The 12051-nt window shown below is 43.9% G+C and overlaps 2 protein-coding genes across 3 annotated transcripts in view; one reads left to right on the top strand and one right to left on the bottom strand.

Moving 5' to 3' along the window:
* Positions 1-12051, top strand: part of LOC100121328 (dipeptidase 1) — an 86741-nt gene that overhangs the window by 24426 nt on the left and 50264 nt on the right. The gene's annotated exons all lie outside the window — the stretch shown is intronic.
* LOC100121311 (atrial natriuretic peptide-converting enzyme) overlaps positions 1-12051 on the bottom strand; it is a 32616-nt gene that overhangs the window by 11887 nt on the left and 8678 nt on the right. The gene's annotated exons all lie outside the window — the stretch shown is intronic.

Here is a 12051-nt window from a genome sequence, read left to right as displayed (position 1 = left end):
TTTTTTTGGAAAATATGATATATTCTAGAGAGGCCGCGCTGCGCATTGTGTCCGAGAATTAGTCATTCTTTCGCGAGCGCAGCACCGAAAAAAGCTCGCTTTGTTCTAAAAATGCTTTTTCTGTGGCTGGGCTAATGAATACGCGTGGAATTTTTTATGAAAAGGGGATTTATTTTGTTTTAGCGAGAAAAATGCGTTTCCAAGAGCAACTTGTACAATTCCTCCTCATTTTACCTTCTCGAAGTAAAAGTCCTTCTCGCTCCCGCAGCAGTAGTCCCTTATCTCGGGCGGTTATCGCGACTGCAGCGAGCAAGCAAAAAAAAAAAAGCGTACACACGAAATTCCGCGCAGCTGCCACTGCGCTTGCCGACGAACGACGAAAGTAAGTCGTGCTCGAAAAGAGCGAGTGCAACGCGCTCTCTACACTCCGCGTGCTGTGTACCACTGCGCCGGCTATTTTCAGAGGGCGATGACCGCTTTGTTTTTCTATTAAAAAAAAAACGAGCTAAAAATCGCGAGATGGCCTCACCTCGCTACTTTACCAAATAATTAAAGGCTCTCGCTCTCGCTTTAGCCGCGCAGTGTTCATTACGCCCAAGTCCCTCTCTCTCTCTCTCTCTCTGCCCCTATAACAGTTCTGTCGTTCGCTCTGCGCTTATCTCCGCGCCGCCGCGACAAGAAATTGCTTTTCCTCGGCGGCGTCGAGAGAGGCAAAAAGTCGAGAAGTGCACGTAAATAAGCATTAATTGCCGACGCTTTTCGCCCCGAGAGTTTCCGCGAGTGCGCTTGGCTTTTCGTATATATAACGCGTTCCGCGCGGAATTATATCGTTGTTTATGGCCGGAGTTGCGGCCGCCGAGGGATAGTTTTGGGGTTTAGGAGCTGCTGCGCTGCAGCAGGGCTTGGAATTGGACAGAGGTATGTTTTTTATTCGCGGCAGCGAGAGAGAGAGAGAGAAAGAGAGAGGAGGTAATGATTATTCAATTGCGGGCTCGCGGACGCTTTTTTTTGCGCGGCAAGTTTGAATTTAGTGGCGCGCAACGAGCTATACTTTGCGGTTATTTTTGATTTTAACGATCGTCTGGCTTTATGGTGACATTCGGACCTTCTGTTTTGCGGAATAATATAACGAACGTGTGCGTCGTCGCTCGTAAAGTCGACGCGATAAAATATCGCATTATGTATGTAAAATTAACGTTAACGATTCGCCCATCGCGCGATATAGCGTAGAATCGAGGCGCAAAGAACTTTACAGCTGCAGAAGAGGGAGAGAGAGAGAGAGAGAGAGAGAGAGAGAGAGAGAGAGAGAGAGAGAGAGAGAGAGAGAGAGAAAGAAATGTCTAACAGTCAGTTGACCGCAACGCCACTTCTTTCGATATCGGCAAAAACGCGCGATACTTTCGGCTCTCTACGTTTCCTGCATCGACGGCTTATTTCGCAACGATCGTCTTTCCGCAACCGATCATCATCGCTCAATCGTATACTCGAGTGTACTTATGCGTTAAGTCGCGAAAATCGAGCGAATATAAGACAGTAGTCTTTTTTATAGAATATAACGTGTAAAGTGAAAGGTTATTCATTAATCTCACGAGCGATAATTCAGCGGGAAGAAATATATAACCGGTATGTCTATTTGCCGAATCGGAAAATTTATCGTTAATTTTCGAGCGATATGTTATATAGGTATATATATAAGGAAGCGCTTTATCATCTCGAGTATGAGAGAAGTTCATATACGTTACATTATTGTCGTCAGCATTTTTCCGCGGACGCGAACTTTTCAGGCGTTTAGTTTTATCTATACAATATATATATATCGATATAATTTATGGGAGCTAATTCTGATCGGTACTCCGGTGTAATTCATGGCTTTATATAGATCAGCACACCTGTATGTGTGCAGGCTAGAGTATATATTATGGGAAGCTATATTTGATTTATTGTTTACGATGCACATACACATACAACATTTATATTTATGGCCGGTATACAGCCGGGGCTCGAAATCGAATGGTAATTACGATGAAAAATGCTTGATATTTTTCCGCGCCGCTTTCTTATGGAGATTCGTATCTTTGCGGATTTATGCGCGCCGGCGTTATTGTTTTCCGAGCGTGAAAAATGCGCGTTGCGGCGTCTTTGGATTATCGATTCGTGAAATTTCCTAAAAAAAGTAAAATTGCCCGCATTATGCTACAATTCCCAAACGTCGCCTTTGCACAATCGCGTAGGCGACCGTTTTCTCTCTCTCTCTCTCTCTCTCTCTCTCTCTCGGCCCCTTTTATCTATCACCGCGAGAGAGAGAGAGAGAGAGAGAGAGGGCGCGTTGCGCAACCACTTTAATCCCGCAAGGTGCAGTGGAAAAGAAGCGCGCTCGCCGAACAAAGAGATGCAGATTTTTGTCGAGGTGGCCTCCCACGAGTCGAGCTACAATCACTTCTCGATCTATCATTTGCAGAGAGCCCTCGCTCTATACGTGTGGGGGAGAGGTCGATGGCTTCCGTGGAATTTGCTTGCTTTTCGTTTGAGAAAAATTGAGTATTATAGGATTATAATCTCCCTAAGCTGGAAACTTGGCCGTGTTTGTGTATTAGGCAAGTTCTGGATTGTAAGCGTCGGGGGTGAGTATTTCAACAAAATACCCCCAAATTTTCCAGCCACTACGAGACAAGCTCGAAATTAGCAGTTTCATTTATGACACGTACTATTCCCTAATGCCCAAGTATACCACATTACCGTTGTATTCAAAGAGTAGTTCGCTCGCGCGCGCTTTCGGTAAATCGACGTCGGATCGTTATCGCACGCACCTGTTTCACGCGTAGAGGCATATAATCTACGGGCAAGAAATTATTCCAGCCCGTGTTTAGACAATATGTTACGGCTGCATAATACACGCGCGAGAGAGTTTTTTTTCCCCTCGGAGTTGGTTATTATATCATACAACGACGTACGCGTCGTCTTTCTCTCACGCTTGGGTTTTTGCTCCTCTTTTTTAACGAGTATATAATGATTTTTACAGTAATCCGTACCGTATTTTCAATTCCGAATGCATAATCGAGCAAGTTCTTTAGGCTATCTCTCGCAATCCGTCATTATTTTGATTAGCGTCTTTCTCTCGTCGAGCCTGAATTAGTCCGAGTGAACCTTTCGAAATACGAATATTGAAGTCGATTCGCAAAAAGAGGCCACAAAGCCTACTCGGCAATTGAAACCCACCCACACCCCCAGCAGTCGCTCTCAAAGGGGCTTATCACCCTGGCAAAACACACACACACACACGGCCGCACAGCAAAACTTTGCTCGTCGCGGCGAATATCCCGAAATTATTCCACAGCTGCAAACTCCTCTCTCTCTCTCTCTCTCTCTCTCTCTCTCTCGCGTAATCCCGTAAAATTACACACACACACATACACGCATACGAGTACAGCAACATCCATTTTTCCCTCTCATCGCGTATCGCATCCCATCTCACTCGCGGCCAAGTTCTCTCATTATATCGCTCGCAGCTCCCGCGAGTTTTCCTAGCCGCTATCTCTCTTTCACCTTTTGCCGCAGCAGCAGCAACAGCTTTGTCTCTCACTCGCGCGAGGCATTACAATGCCTGCTGTCCCACTTGCGTCATTTCTCGCCGCTCAGCCCCCCCCCCCCCGACTCTATGTGTGTGTGTATACCGTTATATGCCTCTCGCGAGATACGCGAGAAAGAGAGCTGGTATGGACTTATAGGCCTCGCCTTTCTTATACACGCGGCGCACGCTGCGCATGTATGATTACGAGCCGAAGCTATATGGGCGAGTGGCCCGATCTCCAGTATCCTTGACTCGATCTTGTTATGTATATAGCTGGCAGCCTTTTCTCTTTCCCCGAGGATCGAGCTGTGTGAGCTACACCCACTTAGGGCTTATCGTCGTGTTGTGTGTCTGATCGATTTATTTATATACGAGGCTTTTTATTCTCTCCGGAGGATACGGATCGATCGATCGATATCGAGATATTACACTACAGACTGCATCGCTGCTTGTAATAATTGTTGCCTGACAGGCTGAGGCTATCGTTTTCAGTTCACAGGAGGTATACGCACTGATAGACGTAGATTCTCAGATATGTTGAATTTAAATTCGGGTATTTTTATCCTTGACTCGGTTCTCCCTATATTTTCGTGCTTTGACTCTCAACTTATGCTGGAATTTCGTGTTGTCTCGCTGTTTTGTAACGCCGTGTGTCTCAGTCAAGTTCACAATTTCGATGCTATCGCCGAGTAAGCCGGGATTGTCCGGATGCACTGGTACGAGGGTATGTAGTGGATCTTAGAAACGCCGGGAATTCTGGTTACTTAATATGCTTCGGTTGTGCAATTTTCCAAGACGGTTACGCGTGTGAGAAGTTTTAGTCCGATAGTTTATTAAAAATTTTTGCTTTTATCGAAGGCCATTGAATATAGAGAACGCATTCAACAGGCAAATCTCGGAAAGCTGCCTATTCAGGTATTTTTAATAAACTGTACAGAGCAGAAAATCCATACAAGCTCAAAAAATTTATGACCAAACATTCGCTCCATCAAAAAAAATTTTTCGAAGTTGAAAAGCTAGCTTACCGATGCTTTAAACCTTGGAACAAACGCGTGTCCTCGTCCCGTTGCTTCTGAATCGACTTACATTTTGACAATTTTATCAGACCCCTGACACGATACCACAAATCAATCTCCTATATACTTATCAAGATGAAGCTTGATTAATAAGGCAGTCGCTGCAGCCCAAAGGGCATCTGTCATGCGCACATGGAAAATAAAACGAAAAGCCGAGAGACGCACACGGAGAAAGTGGAATCACGATAATATACCGTACGGTAGTAGTAGTCGACCTCCTTCAAACAAAAAGCCCTATATACATTATATAGTCGATAGAGGTGTGTTTTTCAACGGCGGATAATGGAATCGACGGATTATCGTAATATTTCCAATGCGCCGTGTACATCAAATTAATATATGATAATAAAAGCTTCGGCAAATCGACTTTTCACCCTCGATATCCACGATGAGTTTCGCACACAACTATATCCCACTTTTAATTGCTTATTTCCGTGGATTTAACGGCATAACCGGTACATAATAAACGGAGAAAGTAACGGCCGTCGCTTTGTCGGTAAAAAAAAATTCAACAAACTCTCGAGTCGCACCGCAAAAACTTTATTTCCGCACAGCGCATTGTTCCATTTTTGAGCAGCTGTGCGCTCGGGGAGAGCATCTCGGGCGCTTTTTTTCCCCTCTATCCCCATAGCAGCGGCAATAAGGCTAGTTTCCGCTTAATCGTCCATTGTTTCATTAAAACTGCAAGAGAGTTTTCCTTACGCCGCGCGGCAGCTTATTAAATACCATAAACGCGAGCTGTAGCAGCAGTTTTATAACGGAACCGCGAGCGAGCTTGTTTACAGAGACGCGTAAGTATTTTACAATCCTTATAGCGTTAAAACGCTACGCGAACTTTCCAGATGTTTACATCTCGCGCTAATTAGCCTCGAACGGCCTTATGCGATATAACGATGCTCGATATTGGCGTCGACTCGATCCGAAATAACACAATGGCCGGTTTTTCGCTGAGGATGACTCATCGGCCCTTTGTCCGTGTGTAAGTTACTCACGAGTTCGCCTCAAGGCCCCGAGTTGACCCGAGCGAGCGGGCCTCGACCTGGATCACTTTCTCGCGTGTATATCCGAGTGCCACGAGCGCGATGCCCCGTATAACTGCCTTGAATGGATAAACTCTCCGGCGCTATGTTTGCCGACGTTACGGTTTATTCGGCATTTTTTTCCGAGTTTGAATTTCGCGCCAAAATTCGTGCGCAAGATGGCGTACAAGATTGTAAACTTTTTTAAGGGCTTCCTTATGTTTAACGCCTGTCCATACTTAGCGCTGAAATCAATAAAGATCCAGATAAGGAAGTACAATATAAGGAGAAAAAATCAGCGCCGCGTAATATACGCGCTTAAACGGCGGAATTTATGCTTCGCTTTGATTATACACTTCTTGTACACGCGCAAGTATTCTTGGCTCGAGTTTACTGTTGTACGGAGATGAGTATACAGTACTACGAACCACTTTGTTATTTATACGCGAATGTTCTCCAGCGAAATTTCACAATAAACAGTTTTTCAATTTGCAAACCAAATATTTCGACAGTAATATTGCACGCGTATCATGAATTTTTAATCGGAAACATACCGGCTCTGAATCACCCGCGATTATTACAGATGTGACATGAATCGCTGGCCTAGAAAAGCATCGCTCTGAGATATTACGAATGCGCGATGAATCTCTCATTCGAACTCAGATGTATACGCGTCTATGTTTTTTTATTCGCTTTTTCGGACGCTGCCCTATTACACGCCAGCCGGAGCGCGTTATTTATGGAAATTTCAGCCGCGTAGAGCATTAATTACAGTTACTTCTTCGAGGCGCGCTACGGAGAAGGAGGAAATACCAGCGGAGAATTTGGGTTACGAATAAGCAGCGGCTGTCGATTTACCGAAATGTATTATAATGTACCGGTGCGTCGCTGTATCTATTCTTCTCTTAATCTTTGTGGGACGAGTTTTTTGTATATATTTTTGTGAAAATTTTCAATCTACGACTCGACGAGTTTAATTAAATAGTTATACGCCAGCATAATAAGATAAAGCTCGTATTTAAGTATCCGACTAGAGTAGGTATTAGTTCAGCCGTTCGCCCGGAACTTTAGCAATTTTAGTATAGCTGTATTAAACTAACTTAGTTCGAGGACTAAGTTTAGCCGGCCTAGTTGCTCCCAAGAATATGACACTTCAATCATCGCGCAGACGTATAATGTACTGTGTACATACACACACCTGCGCTATACACTCGCGAAATTAATAACACATACGTGCCTGATAGATTTTTGCAAATCACACCGTTAAAAATCGACGCTTCAAAGCGAGAGCGGTACACAAGGAATTTTAATAAGCTTACTCGTCGTCCCCTTTGAAATGCATATTTTGCTTTGCGCTCTCGCGAAAGAGCAGCTGTACCGGAAGCTTCGCCGATGCTCAAAGGGTTATATAGAGAGAGAGCGAGAGAGAGCAGCTCTTAGGAAAGTGCACTGCGGTGACTGGAGCTACGAAAAGCGAGGTATTTTCTTAATCGATTTCCAAAAATCCAATATACAACGCGTCAACGACTCCTGTAGTACAACGGCCCTGCCTATATATATATATATATATATATATATAGGCCGGCAGTAGCGATCGGTCGTTAAACCGCGACACGGCTGTCAGCGTCGATAGCATCGTCGCGGCCCGTGATCCCGTAGATATCGCCGTCGCCACGTTTTTTAACGGCCGCCGCGAGAGAGCCGATCCGTTATATTCTCTCTCTCTTTCGATCGAGTAGCAGTAGTGAGATAGAGAGAGGTAGGGATTGTCCGCAATAAAAGAGAGAACTGGCTGCTGCGCTACCGGAGGAGGTATTGTACGCTACTGGCATGATTTTCTTCTTGTTCTTCTTTCGAGGTATAACGGTCGAGGTGCGAAGGTCGCGTATGGGTGATCGATTGATTTTAAAATTTTTTTTTATTATTATTGCACACTTCAACATAATTCGCGATGCCTAATTGCAGGTCGACGTGTACACCAGAAAGAGTAGTGTAATAATTATGACAGTATATATTAAAGTTTGCGGTTGATTCAACATGCTTGAGTTGGTTTATCGCAAGTTGTACATAGTCATACGGTATTCAGTTGTACATACGGATTCAATTATTACACGATCTATTAATAAAAATGCATCCGTGTTCACTGCTGAATGCATAGCTTTACGTGACGCTCTAACTTTAGCTCTAAAATACAAGAAAATAAATATTAATATCTATACTGATTCGTTAAGCGTACTACAAGCAATACAAACTAAAAGTCCGAAAGTCATAACTAACACATATATCTTTAATATAAAAAAAAAGAATTTTTTGAATTTACTAAAAATAAATACAAAACTAAGATCAAACTTTTCTGGATTCCTGCACACCACAGAATACCAGGAAATGAACTTGCCGATCTATATGCCAAAGATGCAGCTCAGTCATCCAATTTCGACATCACTCACATATACCTTTCACAGGCTTATATTCTGAAGTTAAATTGATAATTAAAACTAATTCCACTAATGAGCTCATAAACCAAAGCTGCAATACGGATAAAATCTACTTCGACATTTTTTATAATGCAAAACGAGATCCTTGGTACAAGCGCAGAAAATTAAGTAGGCACCATATAATAAATATATAATAAATGAAAAAATAATAATAATAATTCGCGATGACTCACGAAGAAAGAACAATGCGATTAAACGCATACGGCTGACTCATGAAAATCGTGATCACAATTGCTAATGCGACAATGCCGAGAGAGAAATAACCGAAAAAATCCCGTGTCGGGAGGCGGGAATCTTTCACAAGAAATTTCCTTAGTCATGATGCATTTTAATATTTTATTCCCGGTTATTGTATCGGTTCGAATTTTCTATTTCAAAATTCCTCGCCCCAAACTGCTCCTTTCCGCTCAAACTAAACCCTCTTCTCGCCATAAATTCGTCACCTCCATACCCGCGACCACAATTCAAAACTTATCACCCGACAAATTCGCCACTGCTGCTGCGGCTCCTTCTCCGCTGCGCTCACGTTCTATACTCATTCTCATTCGGGAAAGAAGCGGCAATAAAACTCGCGCGTATAACTCGGGAGAAGCTCCACCCCCGCAGCAGCAGTCCCATGAATGCAGAACTGAAATTTTAACAAATTGCCCCACACACGCGTAGCTATATGTATATACGTAAATTAAATTCTGCTATATAGCGAACTTTATACATTCAAATCGTAACACACACGCTCGCGCAATTGGCCTTTTATGCAAGAGTACAGTGACCCTTACATAAGGATAATTACGAGCCGCGCTGCAACGCCGTCGCCGCAGGAGCTTAAAGCGAGAAAACTTACGTAATATTAAAACAATCCCACTGCATACACGTCTTCCGCGTGTATACACTGTTCTGCAGTATATGTTCGAGGAGTTAAAGCTGACCGGCTCGGAAATGAGAAAAATTCAGCGATTTCTGTGAGTTTGCGTGTAAGTGGGAGTCGAACGCATTATCCAGGCGCGGCGAGAATTTGTATTCCGTGCGCGCGGGATATTCAAATGAGCTTCGCTCTCCGGACGCCGGCGGCAGGGAGAAAGATGCGAAATCGACGAAAATGGAGATAAAGAAAGGCGTCGGCTGGAAAAATCGAGTGCCCCTGCTGGTAGACTGGTTTGCAGGAATTTTAATGAAAAATGTTTTACAGCACTCGTGCGGGGGGAAATTTCGTCGATTTGTCGCCAACGCGCGCGCGAGAGACGTAATTCGGCTGGGATTGGCAATTTTTTAACGGATTCGAATCGTCGTTGCCGCGAGAGAGGTTCTATTATTTTCTTGTCGAGTACTATCGAGTTTCTGGGATTCTCTATTTTCGGCCCTTTCGACGCCTCGATCATAGACTCGGTATAATAGACGTGTAATCAAATTTTTCTTTTCGTAAGAATATAATATATAGGAAGCGAGAGCAGCGTAAGAGATGATTGCACGTAATTTGCCATCGATTTTTTTTCCTTTCGAGAGAGCCATTGCGTAATGTTTGTCTTCGGATAAACTTTATATAACGGAGTTATACGGCGGCGCATATCAATTTCATCCTCTGCTGAAGCAACTCCTCCGTGTGTACAGCAATTAAGAATGTGTATAAAGAAGAAAACCGAAAAATCCCATCTCCACACACGGCTCTGCCCTTCAAAGCTAATTAGCCAGTCTCTGCTCCAGCTCTGATGCGACGTCCACGAAAAAAAAATAAAAAGATCCTCGAAAATCCGGGGAAAACAACACACAGCGTGCAAGCACTCAACCTCGTACACCCGCGGACCATCCACAGGAAGGACAAAAGCCGGGGATGCGAAAAAAAAGGGACGCCGCAGAAACATTGCGCAGAACTACTGCGAGAGAGAAAAAAGAAGAAATACACACCGCGCTTGAGAGAGAGAGAGAGAGTCGCGCCCATTTCCTCGTCGGGAGTTTGTAACGGTACGCGCGGTAAAAGCGAGCACAGGCCACGAGAGAGAGAGAGAGAGAGAGAGAGAACCTAATCCGTCTCGTGTACGTGTGTGTGTGTGTGTGTGGTGTTGGTATAGGTAAAGGTGCGTCGACCTGAGAGTAGCAGCAGTTCTGGCAACTTTCGTCTGACGTAAGGAGTAGACTGACTGCTGACTTTTTGAGGGGGGAACGGTTTTGTTAAGAGGTTCGGGGATAAGACACGACGTGTGCTACACGCGCGAGGCTGAGGATGAGAGGTGATGGCACGACGGTGCGAATACGTGGTGGGTATCTGGGACGCGAATGTAAAAGTTTAACAAAAAAATAGTTTTTGTTACACCCGTCGTTCGAGCACACACGGGGCGTAAAAAAATTAAAATGTTCGGCCCCGCGTATATAGCCTGCGGTACAAAGCGTTGAAAGGGTTACACACAGGCGAGGTAAAATCGATGCCAATAAAAAATCGGATTACGCATCGCAATACCTATACGCGAGTGTACACGCGCTTGGCTTGCCAAATCGCTTGTAAAGAATGAAAACGAGAGAAAAGCGCAGCGTAGCGCGAAAACTTGAGATTTTGAGATCCTCGTAAAAAGCGCGGGGAAATATCAGCGCAGCGCGGACATTTTTTTTTTTCATGCATAGTCGAATATATCGAGGCTATATACTGTTATCCGATTCATTTGAAACTGCTCGAATGTACAAGTAAAGTGTAGTTATGCAATTTCAGTTATTTTAAAAATGTTTTTTTTTGCGTTAAATAACATATCGGAAAAAAGTTGTCACACTTCTCGGAGAGTCGGTCAGTCGGACGTTCGTTAAAAGTCGAGGCCGACGCGTTTATTATTAAAATCAAATCCCCGCGATACCTATATAACTAGCCGCAGACCTTTGTCATATCGAAATCGTAACTTTGTTGCTCGAGTCCCTTTGTGTTACTGCCGGGGAAAATTTTTTAATTAGGAGCTTTTGATCCAACCCGACTACGTTTCTTCTTCTCTCGCGCGAGCTTTAATTGTAATTCCGACACACAAAAGAGATACAAACTTGCCCCAGATGCACAGCTGTGTATACGTTTTATATTCGTGGAAAAAGGAATACAAAGCGAGCGACTAATGAATCGCGTTACGCTGACCCTAAGTAAGAGCTAAACTGGTTTGATCATTATTTTCGCGCTCGTTTCTCGGCGCATCTGCTGCTCGCGAGAGATAGAATGTGGGGCGAAATTAAGAGTAAATCAAAAAGGAGAGACTGGCTGTATACTCAGCGGGCAAGAAAGTGCATAAACAGTATACAGAGTGACCGACTTTTTGAGCTGCGGTTCCGGCTGTGTGCCGGAAAACTTATCGGCTTGGTTACGTCGTTGGTGGCTCTTCTCTCTAAATTACAACTATTCGATACTAGCACGTGAAAATCGAGGTGCAATTAGGCCAAACTTTATGTTTTATAATAATCATTTTCAGAATAAACTTTCAATTATAATTAACCCACATAAAATTCCTCGGGTATGAAAATTCATGCACGTACTCGAATACTCTCGCGCATTAAAAGTACACACACACACACACGCGCACATTCTCGCCCTAAACGCGCCGATTTTTACCGCTCTCGACCTCCTCCATTCATGCCTCCTCTCCTCTCCATTTCGATCCATCCTCAGCTCCTTCTTATATACACACACCTATATATATATATATATATATATATATATATATATATATATATATATATATATATATATATATATATATATATATATATATATATATATATACATACACCCACACACACACACGGCTGACACTCGAGAGACGCACCGCGAGATAACGGCTCTCTCGGCCGACGCGTAGGCCGCAGCGGCTGCGGCGTCTCCCGGTATCAACTGTAAACGACGCGTCAGTGGGCCACAGAGAGAGAAAGAGGCGAGC

The sequence above is a fragment of the Nasonia vitripennis genome, chromosome 4, assembly GCF_009193385.2.
Source record: "Nasonia vitripennis strain AsymCx chromosome 4, Nvit_psr_1.1, whole genome shotgun sequence".
Classification (NCBI taxonomy): domain Eukaryota; kingdom Metazoa; phylum Arthropoda; class Insecta; order Hymenoptera; family Pteromalidae; genus Nasonia; species Nasonia vitripennis.
This window is presented reverse-complemented; position numbering and strand designations above follow the sequence as displayed.